Genomic DNA, 18,209 nt, shown 5'->3' on the forward strand with positions numbered 1-18,209 from the left:
CAATGATAACATTCAAGTTGAATATGATCATGCAAATGTCAAACTGTATGAACGGGGCTTTAGAGTAAATATAACAACAGTTATTCAGGAATTATTATATACATGTATCATGTGGGATTTTACACTATTACTCGTATTTGACCAACGTATCTGGATATCAACAGATAAATATCCGACTGTCTGAAAAGGACTTTAGGTATTTAGTAATTATTATATGATATGTAGAATTTGTTGTAATTATTTGATAAAATTCAGACATCACTTAACCACCCATAATAGTGATAATATAATATAAAAACTAAAATAAACTAAATAGAAAATAATTTAGGAATTTATACTTTTTCTTTTATTTTTTCTGCAATTAAAACCTGGAAGCAGATTGCTGTAATACAATCAGAAATCAACCTGTGTTTAGGTTTGTTCTCTTTGCAGACGTTGGGCGTCAGCCATAACAATCATGGCTTCTGTAAATAATATATAGGTCTTGGGCTCCATCTCGGTGTTCGCCAAGACACTTTTTCATGATGTTCCAATCTGCATGATGTCCTCCTGCTAGCCATGCAGAATAGAGGGTGTGTCAAGGAAAGCATCCGTTGTTGTTGTTTTTTCTCGGGGGAAGGATGTGTGAAAAAACAATCGAGGAGCTGTATATACCATTTGATCATCATGAAGAGCCCACGCCAGTTGGGAATCGAAATAAAAGCAGACCATACAGACGCTACCTGGACAAAATTTCCCTCCTAACATACACACTCGTCTTCATTATCCCGGCTGGTACAGAAACGAAACATTTTTAAATCTCTAACATCTATTATGATGCACGTTTTCATTGGCCACAGTAGCTCAGTGCGTACGACGTTGGTCGCTAACCACTACTCGGTTTTTTCTTCTTCTCCTTCCTGGGTGGTGGCGGAGGCTCTTCGAGAAAGCCTATAAGATAGGGCCGATCGACATGAAAATCGACATGCTTGTTTTTTAAACTTTTTTACATCGATTTGGTGACTTAATTTTTGAATTTATTCCAAGAACATGGTCAGTTCCTGGTCCATAGTACGATCGTACTTAAGGCTGTGCAAAAATATCGATATAATCGATAATCGGTAGAAGTTATTTAGCGATACGATAATCGATATTGAAATTCAAATATCGATTATCGGTATATTTACCTTCTGACGGCAAGTTACGGTCACATTCACATGACCTTAAGATTTCAATTAAAAGTAATGTATAAATGAGTTCACCATTTAAATCTACAAACTGACATGGATAATAATAATAATAATCTTCTTCAGGCCGGGTATTACATTGTTCAACTTTTGTCGGTAAATTATTTTCGCCCCCCCCCCCCACCGCACACTTCATTCACCCAACCCCTTCTCTTTCGCCAGAATGTCAACGTCCATTCAACAAAAGGTAGGTCATTTCGGGACTAATATTTGGTTCAATTTATAATATAACAAACTACCATCATATTTATAAAACTTCCACTCCACTTGTCACAAACTAGGTTATTTCGAAACCAAAGTATGGTTCGATTTTATTTCAATAATTCGCTCACGCGTTATTGTCTTTTTATGAATGGGGGGGGGGGGGGCAACCGAGAGACCCGCGGATAACCCACGAGGGTAGACAGTCGGCCTTACTCCCAAACCGCGTGCAAGCGAGGATAACGAACGACCTCAATCTATGCCACACATTCTGATATAAAACACACGCGTTTAACCATTTGGTAATGCTGCCCCCCCCCTTCTCTCCCAAGCGAGGAGTACGAACGACCCCAATCTATGCCACACAGTCTGATATAAAACGCACGCGTTTAACCATTTCGTAATACAGCCCCCCACCCACCCTTTCCTCTGTATACAGATCAGAACAAAAATGAAATTGTGGCCATGTTATGTATGTAAACCGGAAGTAAACATTTTAACCACTATATACAAGGTTACAATAAACACCCGATAAAGATGATAACGTGTGTCGTTTTAATAGCTCGTGTAAAAAACATTGACTGTTAAATTATCCATTAGAAGATATAAAATAGAGTTACACGCCCTTGATTTATGATCTACTTTTAGCCACTAATAACCAGGAAATCCACATAAAATTGGTTTGTGTCCGTAGATAATCGATAACAGTGGAATTAAATGAGTACCTTGTTGCACCCAATATCACAATCAAATGATTCGTGTGAGAATTTTGACTCCACAGAAATACAAGTGAATGAAATTAGGATCACGTCCCCGTGAATGAAATGCGGGCCTCTAGACCGATCGACATCCCTTTTATTCCAAATTTTGTTTAAATTATTAAAGATTTGAAGAAAACTTTAATCTAGGGAAACGTGTTCGTGTAAAAAAAAGGGGGGGGGGGCATAGAATGACAGGAGAAGAAAGATATTGTGAAGGTGATGTTTTATTTTAAATGTCGGAATAATATAGCTCATCACTTTATTATACGTCTGATGTTTGAGCTGAACACGTTTAATTAATCTGTGTGGACAATATTTGTAAAGGTCAGCAGCTAACTGATGCCAACTTTCAGATAATTGAATGCTAGAAAGGAAAATAAGAACAACATCAAATTCAACCTGGGTATGAGGAATAATCGTCTGAATATGACAACGAATTGCATGAAATGTGTATTATAGCTGGTTGAACAAATTGTGTCTGTCTATCTTTTGACAGAGGCCATAATGTTTCTCTTTTTTTGGCTGGCGTCTGCAAAGTGAAGAAATCTAAATACAGGTTGGTGTCTGATTTTATTGGCAATCTGCTTCCAGGCATGCCTGGTAAAAGACGGTTTTAATTGCAGAGAAAATAAAAGAAAAAGTATAAATTCCTAACTTATTTTCTACTTAGTTGCTTCACGTTGTTATTGCAGTTGATATGGGTGATGTAAAGATGTCTAAATTCCAATACCGGTAATAACTGGACCGCTTGTAATTACAATAAATTCTACATAGTAATTCCCGAATAACTAAAGCCCTGTTCAGACGGTCGGACGTGTATCTGGTGATATCCAGATTTGCTGTTCAAATATTGGCAATAACTTGGCCGCTTATAATTACAACTAATTTTACATCATATTTTCTAATAATTTGGGAACACACAAAGCACCGTTCATACGGTTGGACATGTATCTTGCGATATCCAAATTTGTTGGTTATGTATCGGTAATTACGGGACCGTGTCTATTGTATAATGCCAACAAATTATACATGATACATGTATACAATAATTGCTGAATATCTGGTGTTACATATTTATGTACAAGTGCAATTCTTGTGTATTTCCCTATATTCTCGTTGTTGAATTAATGAAAACAGGAATCTTGCTGTTGGCTAATATTTCTACATTCTTTGGTTAGCAAATAATCAACATGAATTTCAGCACACAATTAATGTAACACATATTGGTATAACCGCTTAGTGATAAATAAGCCCAATTATGGATATGGGAATTAACATAAACCTGCGTCTCCAAATATCCAAATAGAGGTAAATAAGGTCTGTCCTTAGACATGTGATCTAAGTTGATCACCCAAAGACACGTTTGTAGGAAAGCCCCCTTCCCCCTCCCCGGCCTAATTCATTTGGGTCTATATATCCCCATGCATCACATAGGGCATTAATCTTATAAATCTATCGTCTATACAAATAGTTAAAAACTGGATAATGTAAAGGGAATTTGCTGAATATTTCAGTCAAATTGATCCACTCTAAACCGTGAATTTAGCGATTGAATTTTGGGCCTAGCCTTGATCATTCATTTTTTTATTAAATCATGAATGAACTTGGGGAGCAGAACGGATTATAATCAAGTAAATATCACAGGCTAGCGATGACATCGAGAGTTCATTATGGTCTGGATAAGTTAACTAAGGTCTTATTAATAATTTAGATAACATTTCAGGCCTAAATAAAGACCTGCAAATGGCAGATTTAGCTCTTGCATAATGTATGTTTAAAGTGTAAAACAAAGAATCCAGAAGACAGGCGATTAAGGAAAATATAATAAAATATGAAATAGAAATAAATGAGGGCAAATTAAGATAGATTAAGATACATTAAAATAATAGCTCACTGAATTAGGTGACACTGTGCGGATTAACACGAAGTACTAAACATTTAGTATTGGGTCGAATTTGTTAATTGTGGGAATAATACATTATATAGAATTAACTGAAATTCCTGTCTTGTCAGTGGTGCAAGAGGTACGACCTGACATTGAAGAGGGTGAAGGTAGAGGTTAGTACGGAGGCCCCACTATATTTAGTCAGAAGGTCTGACATTTCCATGGTCATATCCAACTAGGATATTCTCATTGCTTCAAAATGATGTCTCGTGATACTAAAAAGTAATTTCCCCCAAGGGACTGCCATCTTGTGTGTCACATGAAACCTGAACATCATACAAAAAACCCCCAAAATCACAATTTATAAGGAAAACAATCACTGATTGATTGAAATATAGCACAACGTTTCGACAAGTATTCCCATATCGTTTTCAAGCCCAACAAAAAGAAAGAAAAAAGAAAAGAAAATGATCATGATCCAAATTGGATATTCTTATTGTTTCAATATGATGTCTCATGATACTAAAGTATTTTCTTCCCTAGGGGCTGTTATTTTGTGTTTCACGTGAAATCTGAACCTCATAAATTAAGCTTTATAGAGTTTATTTTTAATTATGATTACAGTGACAGTGACCGTGTAGACATCCTGGGGTTCCGCCATGTTCACACTGGCAGTTAGACAAGTCATCATCAGTACAGTTACCCGGTGGGGCTCCAACGGCGCGGTCTGAAAAACATAAAATACCAGATACAAATTAAATAGTACATTTTGATATTACCATTACTAGAGATCACTTTGAGATCAAGGTAATATACTCTAGTTTGACTAAAGCTTAAGAGTAATAGGTTGGGTTGACCATGGCTTTATGGTAATTCATATTGGTTTGACCATGTTTGTTTTTGTAATATACATTAGTTTGACCACGGATTTATAGTAATATACGTTGCTTTGACAATGACTTTATTGTTATATACGTTGTTTGACCATGGCTTTATTATAATTTACGTTCTTTTGGCCATGACTTAATTGTAATATTCGTTGGTTTGACCACGGATTCATTGTAATATACGTGGGTTTGGCCATGGCTTTATTGTAATATAACAGATAAATGTATGGTTAAAGCTTTAATCAACGTATAAACAAAAATGCGTGGGGTGGGGCGTCCGCTCTACACAAACTGTTCATTTCAAGTCATCGGGACCAACATCTGGTTCAATTTAAATTCCGTTAGAGTCTCGCTTTTTATCCCATCCGAGGATTAGACATGTTCTCTTGCCAAGCCCCCTGTTATGTCCTGTACTACTGACCGGACAGAGAAACTACGCGGGAAAAATCCCGGGGTATTTATTCGACAAACACAATGGATCGAACTCCGATCACCCTGATTAGCGAGCGCGTCAGCGTCTTACTCACTGAGTCACCCCGACCCCCACCCTAGAGTCTCGAAGTGGCTTCCGTACTAACCTCTACATTCACATCTCCCATCATGTAAATTACAGTGATGTTTTTCGTGAGCGTGACAGTCGATCACAGCTAAACAATCACGGTTGCTGTCACAGACTCATAGAGCTTCTACCACCCATACAGCTGGAAATAAATAAAACATAATATTTATTATATAATTTTATTATTCTACAAACTTTAATTCTTACGATGGTTCACTTACCATGAGGTCTCTTAACATGAGGTCTCGAGTTCGGTACCTTTATTAACCGAGATACATTCTCTGGTGTCCAGTATGATTTCCAGTGTCAGAGAAGGCGGACAGGTTTCTCCGGGTATTCAATTTTCACCACTAAAAGAACCTACCCTGAGTATAGAAAAAGTAGACAACTTGTCTCCGATATTTACTTACCTGCTACGACGGCTACTAAAAACAACAATTTCATTTTGACGATTTTCATACACGTACAAATTCGTATATATCACGCCTCCATTTCAACTGATTATTTATAGTATAACACAAATGTTCTTTGGTCTAATTTAAAATAAAAACTAGACCTAGTTTTCTTGTTAATCTGTTATTTTGCCGATCCTTTTAAACCAAAACCGCGGTCTATACTATGGTGGCCTTTTAGTGCCATACGTTGATTTATACCCTTTTCTTGTAATATATACCTCATCTGAGAAATCGAATCGGAGCAGAACAGTAGGGCGTTAAACCACATTATATTTCATCTGAGAAATCGCATTGAAAACTATGATAAATCAAACAAAAAAACATTAAAAACCATTCCTCCGCGGTGTAAACCTTTTCTCCCTGGTGTAAACCTTTTCTCTGAGGTATAAAGTTTTTTTTGACGTTAGAAACCTTTTTCTCCGCGGTGTCAACACTTTTCTCCGCGGTGGAAACCCTTTTCATGGTTTTAGAATTTATCATAGTTTTCACTGCGATTTTTCATATGAGGTAAATTTCAAGAAAAGGGTATAAATCAACGCATGGCACTTGAAGGCCGCTGTACTATATACACAGGATCTCAAATATCAAGAAAGTAGGCCCAGGGAGTTTATTTAAATCGTAAAATGGACCAAAGAACATACGAATTTATAAGTGTAAGAAAATCATCGAAATGATTTTTTTTTTTAGTAGACGTCCTAGCGGGTAAAACAAATGTTACAAATTATTATTTCTTATAAATGTGAAACAATATGGCGCTACGTCTCACAAACTAGGGCGTCTGGGATGTTTGATCCTAGGGTTTCCTCCTTTCCGTGTTCATGGTGTTAGTCGTGAAGGCACATTCTTTAGTTGCTTCTCACTAACCAGGGGGGTCTCGGCTGTTTGATCCTAGAGTTTCTGTCTGTCCGTGTTCATGGTGTTAGTGGTAAAGACACATTCTCTAGTTGTTTCTTGCTAACTAGGATGTCCTGGATGTTTGATCCTATGGTGTCTTCCGGTCCGTGCTCATGGTGTTACTGGTGAAGGCACATTCTCTAGTTGTTTCTTGCTGACTAGCTAGGATGTCCCGGGTTTTTCTTGCATTACTGTTTAACGCCCACTTCAACCCTATCGAGGGTTATATCGCAGACAAATTGTCTTATTTTACTATGCTCAGGCCACACGCAAGGGTCTTTAGCAGACTTGACAGTTGGAATTCGATATTAGAGTAGACCGTGGTACCACTGTCCGGGCAACATTTCCCTCGTAGCACACTGTATGGCGTATGCCCGCCTTCATTAGCCCAGTTCGAAGTAAAACAGTAGGACGTAAAACCCCATTTCATTTCATTTCATTTATTTATGATTGCAATAGTATACAATGTACTTTATTATATTCCTGGCGAGATGAATTTATATAAGCTCCGTCATGTTTTCAGATCCCATAATTATATAGTGTACTTTTAAAATATGTAAATATTTATTGAATAAATAGTGATCTTTTAGAGGCATTTAGTAACTGGATAGGGCAATAAACTATAAAAAATAGGCTACTTATGGAAGAACTATTACTGGTTTATTTAGGCGACGTTTCGAAGAGTATTCTATCAACGTTGAGAGAATACCCTTCGAAACGTCGCCTAAATAAATTAATAATTGTTCATTCATAAGTATGTGTTCTAGAATAAATAGTGCCAGAAAAAAAGACAATCTCAACCCCTGATGTCCCGTGAGTTTGATCATCGGATGATTTGTTCCTGGGACGGTTGTGTTTAGAATGTTGGCGCCATGTTTCTAGGTATTGTCCAGTACCTGTCGTCAGTGGTGCAAGAGGTAGGAACATTGGCGTGCACGTACAGATGGGGAACAGCGACCAGAGAACTTATATCGGTTAATACAGGGATAGAACCCGAGACCTTCTGATGAGTGAGACATCAGAAGAATTCAAGTTTGTAGAATAATTATATCTGAAGTGTTCTTTATTTTCAGCTGTATGGGTGGTAGAAGCTCAACGAGTCTGCCACAACAACCATCATTGTGCAACTGTGATCCATTGTCAAGCTCGCGAAGAACATCACTGTAATCTACATGATGGAATATGTGAATGTACATGTTAGTACGGAAGCCACTCCATGACGCTAGGCTGGGAAACGCGGTGGCTTAGTGAGTAAGGCGCTGCCTCGCTTGCTAACCAGGAGTTCCGGGCTGCGATCACAGTGTTGGCCAAGAAAGCACCACTGAATTTTCCTGCGTTGTTTCTCTGTTCGGTAAGTGCTAAAGGAAACGACATAGGGCCTGGCAAGAGAGGACGTCTAGTCTTTCGGTTGAGCGAAAAACTGAGGCCCTATGCGAATGAAATTGAACCATATTATTATGTTGGTTCCGATGACATAAAATGAACTAGTTTGTAGAGAGTAGACCAAACCCAATCTCTCGTCTCTGTCTCTTAGAAAGTCGTAAAGATCTACCGTTCAATTCGGTAGGTTTTGTAATTAAAGCTTGCATTCCGGTTACCACGCTAATTGACATATTAAACCTATATTTATATGTTATAATACAATAAAGACATGACTAAACCAATGTATACTACAATAAAGACATGGCAAAACTAAAATACATTGCAATAAAGCCATGGTCAAACCAACGTATATTAAACCAATGTATATTACATTAAAGCCCTTGCCAAGCCCATTATATTACAATAAAGTCATGATCAAACCAATGTATATTACAGTAAAGCTATGGCGAAACCAATGTATATTATTATAAAGCCTTGGTCAAACCAATGTATATTACTGTAAACTCATGGACAAACTAACATGTATTATTATAAAGCCAATATGTATTACTTTCTAACTTGATTGTAAGTGATATCAAAACACGCTGAATGTAAGTGATATTAAAACATGCTGAATGTTAGTGATATCAAAATACGCTCAATCATATATGTAATTAATACTTCCTTGATTGGGAAGAAGTTTGCTGTGATATCACATTCGGCATGGCAGCGGATGTGATGCCTCATGTAGTAAATGTAATATCAAAATGTGTTTAATTTGTGTCTGGTATTTCATATTTCCAGACCTCGCTTTTGGAGCCCCATCGCTACCTGTACTGATAATGACTTGTGTGAACATGTTGGAACACCAGGATGTCAACACGGTCATTGTCACTGTAATCATCATTAAACAATAACTCTATAAAACTTGTATGACGTTGTTTAGATTTTCAGCTGCATATTTCATTACACTGCTCACAAGTCATTGGCCAAACAAGTTAGTGAAACCATATGATCCCGCTATTACTCGTATTTGACCAAGATATTTGGACATCAACAGATAAATGTCCGACCGTCTGAACAGGGCTTTAGGTATTTAGGAATTATGTATATGATATGTAGAATTTGTTGTAATTATTTGTTGAATCCAGACATTTTTCCCCATTCATAACAGTGATAATAACAACTAGAACCAACCAAATAGAAAATAATGTAAGAATTTATACTTTTATTTTTCTGCAAATAAAACCGTCTTTTACCAAACGTGCCTGGAAGCAGATTGCTGTAATAAAATCAGAAATCAACCTGTGTTTAGATTTCTTCACTTTACAAACGTCAGTCATAAGAATCATGGCTTCCGTCAATAACATATTGGTCTTGGGCTCGATCCCGGTGTTCGCCAAGGCAGTGATTCGTGAGTTTCCAATCTGCCTGCTAGCCATGCAAAATAGAGGGCAGCTGAATTTATATAAGCTCCGGCTTGTTCTCAGTTCGAACCACCTCAATCTATGCCACCTTACATTCTGATAGAAATGAAATGAAATGAAATGGGGTTTAACGTCCTACTGTTCTGTTCCGAACTGGGCTAATAAAGACGGGCATACGCCGTACATTGTGCCATGAGGGAAATTTGGCCCGGACAGCGGCACTATACGGCCTACTATTATATCGAATTCCAACTGTCAATGGATCTTTTACGTGCACTATATACAAAGTTCCAATAAACACCCGATAAAGATGATAACGCGCCCTTGATTTAAGCGTAAAATGCCCAGGAAATCCACATGAAATTCTATCATTTGGCTTTTATCCGTAGACAATCGATAACAGTAGAATTAAATGAGAACCTTGTTGCACCCAATATCACAATCAAATAATTCTTGTGAGAATTTTGACTCCATGGAAATACAAGTGAATGAAATTAGGATCACTTCCCTGCGAATGTAATGCGTGCCTCTAGACCGATCGACATCGCTTTTAGTCTAAATTTTGTTTGAATTATTAAAGATTTGAATAAAACTTTGATCTAGGGAAACGTGTTCGTGCAAAGTAAGGGGATAATAGAATGATATGAGACCAAAGATATTTTGGAGGTGCAGTTCTTTTTAAATGTCGGAATAATAAAGCTCCTCGCTTTATATGCGACTGATGTTTGAGCAGAACACGTTTAATTACTGATGCAATTGTCGTAATTCGACGTAGCAAACAAAAAGTTAGCCGCTCGCGTCTTTTAAGTGGGCAAAATCTGTGTAAAGCTTCGGAGCTAATTGACGCCAACTTTCAGATAATTGAATGCTAGATTGGAAAAAAAAGAACAACATCAAAGTCGACCTGGGTATGAGGAATAATCTTCTGAATATGACATGGAATTTTTACATCGTATGAAATGTGTATTTTAGCTAGTTGAACAAACTGTGTCTGCTTGTTTTTTTGACAGAATCCATGTTTCTTTGGCTGGCGTCTGTAAAGTGAAGAAATCAAAATACAGGTTGGAGTCTGATTTTGTTGGCAATCTGCTTCCAGGCATGCCTGGTAAAAGACGGTTTTAATTGCAGAGAAAAGAAGAAAGAAAAAGTATAAATTCCTAACTTATTTTCTACTTAGTTGCTTCAAGTTGTTATTGATATGGGCGATGTAAAGATGTCTAAATTCCAATACCGGTAATAACTGGACCGTTTATAATTACAACAAATTCTAAATAGTAATTCGCGAATAACTAAAGCCCTGTTCAGGCGGTCGGACGTGTATCTGGTGATATCCAAATTTGCTGTTCAAATATCGGCAATAACTTGGCCGCTTATAATTACAGCAAATTCTACACTGTGTCTAATAATTTGGGAATGCCTAAAACATTCGGACATGTATCTTGCGATATCCAAATTTGTTGGTCATATATTGGTAATTACGGGACAGTGTCTATTGTATAATGACAACAAGTTCTACATGATACATGTATACAATACTTGCTGAATATCTGGTGTTATATATTTATGTACAAGCGCAATTCTTGTGTATTTTCCAGCCCTTGTCGTCAGTGGTGCAAGAGGTAGGGACATTGGCGTGCACGTACGGATGAGGAACAGCGGCCAGAGAACTGATATCGGTTAATACAGGCATAGACCCCGAGACCTTCTGATGAGTGAGACATCAGAAGAATTCGGGTTTGTAGAATAATTATATTTGATGTGTTATTTATTTTGTCACAACAACCATCATTGTGCATCTCTGATCGACTGTCACGCTCACGAAGAACATCACTGTAATCTACATGATGGGAGATGTGAATGTAGAGGTATGTCCGGAGGCCCTAGGCAGAAGGTCTGACATTTGCATGGTCATATCCAACTAGGATATTCTCATTGCTTCAAAATGATGTCTCGTGATACTAAAAAGTAATTTCCTCCCAAGGGGCTGCCATCTTGTGAATCACATGAAATCTGAACATCATACAAAAACCACCAAAAATCACAATTTATAAGGAAATTAATCACTGATTTATTGACATATAGCACAACGTTTCGACAAGTATTCCCATATCGTTTTCAAGCACAAAAATAAAAGTAAGAAAAAATAAAATGATCATGACCCAACTTGGATATTCTCATTGTTTCAAAATGATGTCTCGTGATACTAAAGTATTTTCCACTCTGGGGGCTGTTATTTTGGGTTTTTTTTAATTATGATTACAGTGACAGTGACTGTGTAGACATCCTGGGGTTCCGCCATGTTCACACTGACAGTTAGACAAGTCATCATCAGTACAGGTACCTGGTGGGGCTCCAACAGCGCGGTCTGAAAAACATAAAATACCAGATACAAATTAAATAGTACATTTTGATATTACCATTACTAGATAAGGCTTAACATCCACTTCCTCTCCGATGGTGATTTCACAGAAAACTTGTGATATCGCAGAAACCTTACATAAAAGGATTGAACGTATTTTGATATAACTGTAGTACACTTTCATATCAAAGTAATATACTTTAGTTTGACTAAAGCTTAATAGTAAAACACATTGGTTTGACCATGGCTTTATGGTAATACACATTGGTTTGACCATGGCTTTATGGTAATTCATATTGGTTTGACCATGTTTTTTTGTTGTAATATACATTGGATTGACCACGGCTTTATAGTAATATACGTTGCTTTGACAATGACTTTATTGTAATATACGTTAGTTTGACCATGTCTTTATTATAATTTACGTTCTTTTGGCCATGGCTTTATTGTAATATCCGTGGGTTTGACCATGGCTTTATTGTAATATAACAGATAAATGTATGTTTAATACTTTAATCAACGTATAAACAAAAATGCGTGGGGTGGGGCGTCCGCTCTACACAAACTAGTTCATTTCAAGTCATCGGGACCAACATATGGTTCAATTTTAATTCCGGTTAGCGAGCGCGTCAGCGTCTTACTCACTGAGTCACCGCGACCCCCCGCCGCCCCCCAACTAGCGTCATGAAGTAGCTTCCGTACTAACCTCTACATTCACATCTCCCATCATGTAGATTACAGTGATGTTCTTCGTGAGCGTGACAGTCGATCACAGCTGCGCAATCACGGTCGCTGTCACAGACTCGTTGAGCTTCTACTACCCATACAGCTGGAAATAAATAAAACATCATATTTATTATAAAATTATTCTACAAAATTATTCTACAAACTTCAATTCTTACGATGGTTCAATTGCCAGCAGGTCTCGGGTTCGATACCTTTCTTAACCGAAATACGTGCTCTGGTGTCCAAAATGGTTTCCACTGTCAAGAGTAGGCGGGCGTGCCGCTGTTCCTCATCGTTATGTGCACGCCAATATTTACACTGTTGGGCCATATATTTATGTAATAAATCCTCTTCATTGTCAAGTCGTTCTCTTGCACCACTGCCAAGACAGGAAATTACATAATTACATAGGAACATTCTCAACGAACCTGATATCCCCTAGTTAGTGAGTAGACGCCATATTGAATGAGACAGCATGACACCAACGGGCTATACACAACCGTCACAGAAACAAATCCGAGGATTGAAAACCCGGGACTTCATGAGTTCGTCGGGTTTATCCGGATACTCCATTTTCACCACTAAAAGCCCCTAAGCTGAGTATAGCAAAAGTAGACAACTTGTCTCCGATATTTACTTACCTGCTACGACGGCTACTAAAAACAACAATTTCATTTTGATGATTTTCTTACACGTACAAATTCTTATATATCACGTCTTCATTTCAACTGATTATTTATAGTAAAACACAAATGTTCCTTGGTCCATTTTAAAATAAAAACTAGACCCAGTTTTCTTGTTAATCTGTTATTTTGCCGATCCTTTTAAACCAAAACCGCGGTCTATACTATGGTGGCCTTTTAGTGCCATAGGTTGATTTATACCCTTTTCTTGTAATCTGATAAATCGCACTGAAAACTATGATAAATCAAACAAACAACACCGGTGTGAACTTTTTCTTCGCGCTGTAAACCTTTTCTCTGCGATATAAAAAAACCTTTTCTCTGCGGTATAAACCTTTTCTCCGCCGTGGAAACATTTTCTCCGCGATGTAGACCTTTTCTACGCGATATAAAGTTTTCTTCGCGGTGTAAACCTTTTCTTCGCGTTGGAAACATTTTCTCTGCGGTGTTAACATTTTCTCTGCGGTGTAAACATTTGTAGCACCATAGGTCCTTTGTCTGACGTGGAGAGCGGGCGAGAAAACCGGTCGCCACATCCTACGTACGACCCATGCATCTTTTCTTGCTACATATTTCTGTAGCCTTGTGATCGTCTAGAATTTGTCTCTAGCTGTCTTTACTTCTGCTTCACGTTGTGTATTTACTTCTTCCAGTTTCTTAAGACGTTTGTCTTACCAGGAATAATAATGCATAGTTCGCTTCTACATTTTATATAGCATATAACTGAATACAGGTATACAAGCATAGCACAAATTACAATAATATATAGCTAAAACCACTTCTCCACAATATCCAGCCTCTCGGCTGTCTAGGAACTCAGATGTACCCTCGATCTTTGGAATCTAATGCAAGTCTGACTTACAGGGTTCCCCGGTTTCTTTTAAAGGTAAATGAATATCATGCACAATAACGCGTGATCATGGCCCTGAACTTGTGTAATTAACAAATTGATTGGTTACTTTAAATCAATCGATGCAATTAGAATAATTCCACTCACGTGTAATTCTGGTGGTAAATGAGTGACATATGTTTTCGATAAATAGCTCTTTTTTATGTGTCAACTGTCAATTACAGAATAAGTTGATCTAGTGCACACTATATATGTGAATATGTTTGAAATTACTAACTTGCCAAAGATATTAATTAATGAAATATAAAGGCATCTTATTTCAAGAACAAAAATTCTAGCAATATTATTACACATTTTCTCTGCGGTGGAAACCTTTTCTCCACCGTAGATACCTTTTCTCCGTGGTTTAAATCCGTTCTCCGCGGTATAACCCTTAATTAATGAAATATAAAGGCATCTTATTTCAAGAACAAAAATTCTAGCAATATTATTACACATTTTCTCTGCGGTGGAAACCTTTTCTCCGCGATGGAAAACTTTTCTCCACCGTAGATACCTTTTCTCCGTGGTTTAAATCCGTTCTCCGCGGTATAACCCTTTTTCCCGCGGTATAAAGTTTTCTCCGCGGTGTAAACCTTTTCTCCGCTGTATAAACCTTCCCTCCGCGATGTAAACCTTTCCTACGCGATGGAAACCTTTTCTCTGTAGTGGAAACCTTTTTCGTGGTTTTAGAATTTATCATAGCTTCTATTGAGATTTTTCATATGGCGTAAATTTAAAGAAATGGGTGTAAATCAAGGTATGGCCTTAAAAGGCCACCGTATTATATACACAGCATCTCAAATGATCAAGAAAGTAGGCCCAGATTTAGTAGACGTCCTAGCAGGTAAATATATGTTACAAATTATTATTTCTTATAAATGTGACACAATATGGCGCTACGTCTCACTAACTAGGGGGTCTGGGATGTTTGATCCTAGAGTTTCTTCTTGTCCGTGTTTATGGTGTTAGTGGTGAAGACACATTCTCTAGTTGTTTCTCGCTAACTAGGATGTCCCGGGTTTTTCTTCTATTACTGTTTACCGCCCGTTTCCACCCTATCGGGGGTTATATCCCTCAACCATGTGCCACCAACCATGATTGTGCAACTGTGATCCACTGTCAAGCTCACGAAGAACATCGCTGTAATCTACATGATGGAAGATGTGAATATAGAGGATAGCACGAAAGCCACTCCATGACGCTAGGCAGGGAGACGCGGTGGCTCAGTGTGTAAAGCGCTGTCTCGCTCACTGACCAAGAAGTCCGGGATTCGATCACGGGGTTCTAAGTTCCGTACGTGGTACATGACACGACGGAGAGCCTGGCAAGATAGGATGTGTAATTGTTCAGTTGGAAAAACCGAGGCCCTGTGCGAAATGAAATTGAACCATATTATTATGTTGGTCCCGATGACATGAAATAAACAAGTTTGTATAGAGTGGACCCCTAACCACGTCCCTCGTCTCTGTCTCTTAGGAAGTCGTTAAGATCTACCGTGTGTGTGTGTGAAATAGCTTTATTTAACGTCCGCTTCCACCGAAGTGATATCGCAGACAATTACATGTATACATAGTGATAAAATTTACAGTGTGATTAATAGATTAAAACGGATAATTAGTTTTTTTTTTAGATATATATGTACAAACAATAGATAAAAGGACGATACATGATATATATTGACATGGGAGGGTATCCATGCAAGGACTACCTCTCTTCCAGTATTCTTGAGATTTTGAATAAGGTCCATAATTTGATGAATTATGTCCTGCCTGTTTCTTGAGGAATCTGATTCGATGGATTTGATGCTGCTTAGAGAGTCAGACAGGATTACGGCTTTTTGGTGTGTTTGCGTGGCTAGCCATTCTATTGCAGTTTTAATGGCCATCAGTTCTGCGGAGTACACAGAACAGTGTTCTGGTATCCTTTTCCTGATGTTTAGCTTTGCTTTGGGTATGTGTATGCCGTACCCTGTTGACCCCTGTGTAGTATTTTTTGATCCATCTGTGTAGATTTTAAGATGATCTGTCCATTTGGTGTCTATTAATTCTAATGCTAGTGCTCTAGCTTCTATGGGGTAGTAATTGGATCGCTTTTTTGCCAAGATTGAGTGACGGGTTAGGTTTTTGTCTGTATGGTTGTTCCTTTTAAATTGTGCTTATTTAAGATATCGTTTGACATCTGCCCAAATGTCATCGGACGAGTGTTTTTCCTAGAGCCTATACGTGTAAATTGTTTGAGGCATCTATATGTTGGACATCTTTCCTTTAGTAGTTGTAGTTTGCCCCAGTACTTGAGTGACAGTTCCTCTCGCCTGAGGGCAAGCGGAAGTTCTCCCATCTCTTGTAATAGGGCACCTATTTTGGTTCCTATGGCTGCTCTTGTTATTAGTCTTAATGCTTTGTTTTGAATTATGTTTAGTTTGTTTAGTTGTGCATCACTTGCATTGGCATAGGTCAGACATCCGTAGTCGATTACCGAGCGGATGAATGATCTATAGATTAATATAAGTGATATTCTGTCGGCGCCCCATTGTGTCCCTCTGATGTATTTCATCATGTTGAGTGTTTTAGATGTTCGACTAACTACGCCATCAATATGAGGCTTCCAAGATAGTTTCGAATTCAATTTTTAACCCGTTAAAATTTAAATCAATTTCCCTGTTATTGTCAGTTGGATGAAACAGTATTGCTACCGTTTTCCTTTCTGAAATTTTTAAACCCCAGTCATTTGCCCACTTTGAAACTTGTTTTAGGGTGTATTGAAGAGATTTTTTGATTATGCCTAAGTTGTTCGACGCTTTCCAGAACGAGCTGTCGTCAGCAAATAGCGCGGATTCTGTGCCATTCCCTACGTAACTAATAAGATCATTTATCATTATATTAAAGAGTATTGGGCTGATAACGGATCCTTGCGGTGTTCCATTTTCCATTTTGAATTTGTCACTTAAGCAATTACCTACGCGTACTCTGATATGCATATCGTTAAGAAAGGCTTCTATCCACTTGTACATTCGGCCTTTGATTTTTGCATTATGGAGTTTGTGTAAAAGACCATCCACCCCTACAAGGTCAAAGGCCTTTGTTAAGTCGACAAAGATTGCACAAAGGTATCGTTTGGCTGTGAATGCTCTGGAGATGTCATGTTGTAATCTAATTATATGGTCTGCTGTTGACCTATCGGAGCGATAGCCGCTTTGCTGATTTGTGAAGATGTTGTTGCTTTCACAGTGAAATTTCAGTCTATTTGTGATTATTGTTCTAGTGTTTTGCATAGAGTAGGTGTGAGACTTACTGGACGATATGACGTTGTTTCATTTTTATCTTTATTGGGTTTATGTAGTGGAACGACTGAGGCAGTTTTTCATTCTTGTGGTGTTTTTCTTTTAGACCATGAGAGATTAACGACATCAAGGACTAACGATAGTGCTTTCTCGGGTAGATTTTATAGCATTGTGTATTCCACACAGTCAAGACCTTCTGCGCTGTCGGATTTAGCCCGCAATGCTTTTTTCAACTCATCTATATTAATGGGACTATTTAAATCTGATTCGTTATCTGCATCCTCGAGCACTATTAGGGGTTGATTTTTTAGGAATGAATTTTTAATAACCTTGAATGTTTTATTATGTTGGCTGTTGCTAGAGCCGTCTGCATAAGTCTGTCCTAACAAGTTTGCTTTGTGCGTGTTATTTAATGCTGTTTCGTTTTTATATTTTAATAGAAGTATGTTATGTCTTACTTTTTTACCGGTGATTCCTGATATTTTGTTCCATACTGTCTTTATATTTGTTCGATCATTGAGGGAGCTACAAAAATTTTGTCAGTTTTCTTCCTTGGCCTTTTTGATTTCTGTCTCTGCGGAAAGTTTAGCTTCAAGGTAGTCAGTTCTAGTC

The 18,209-nt window shown here is 37.8% G+C and overlaps 1 long non-coding RNA gene across 1 annotated transcript; it reads right to left on the reverse strand.

Moving 5' to 3' along the window:
* Positions 1–11,701: 11,701 nt before the first annotated feature.
* LOC130014133 (uncharacterized) lies at positions 11,702–13,443 on the reverse strand. Its single transcript, XR_008789128.1, has 3 exons — positions 13,384–13,443; positions 12,723–12,845; positions 11,702–12,022 (listed from the first exon to the last, which is right to left on the reverse strand). It is a non-coding gene; the product is annotated as an uncharacterized LOC130014133 (long non-coding RNA).
* Between the last annotated feature and the right edge of the window lie 4,766 nt (positions 13,444–18,209).

This window comes from Patella vulgata, chromosome 8 (genome assembly GCF_932274485.2).
Source record: "Patella vulgata chromosome 8, xgPatVulg1.2, whole genome shotgun sequence".
Classification (NCBI taxonomy): Eukaryota; Metazoa; Mollusca; class Gastropoda; family Patellidae; genus Patella; species Patella vulgata.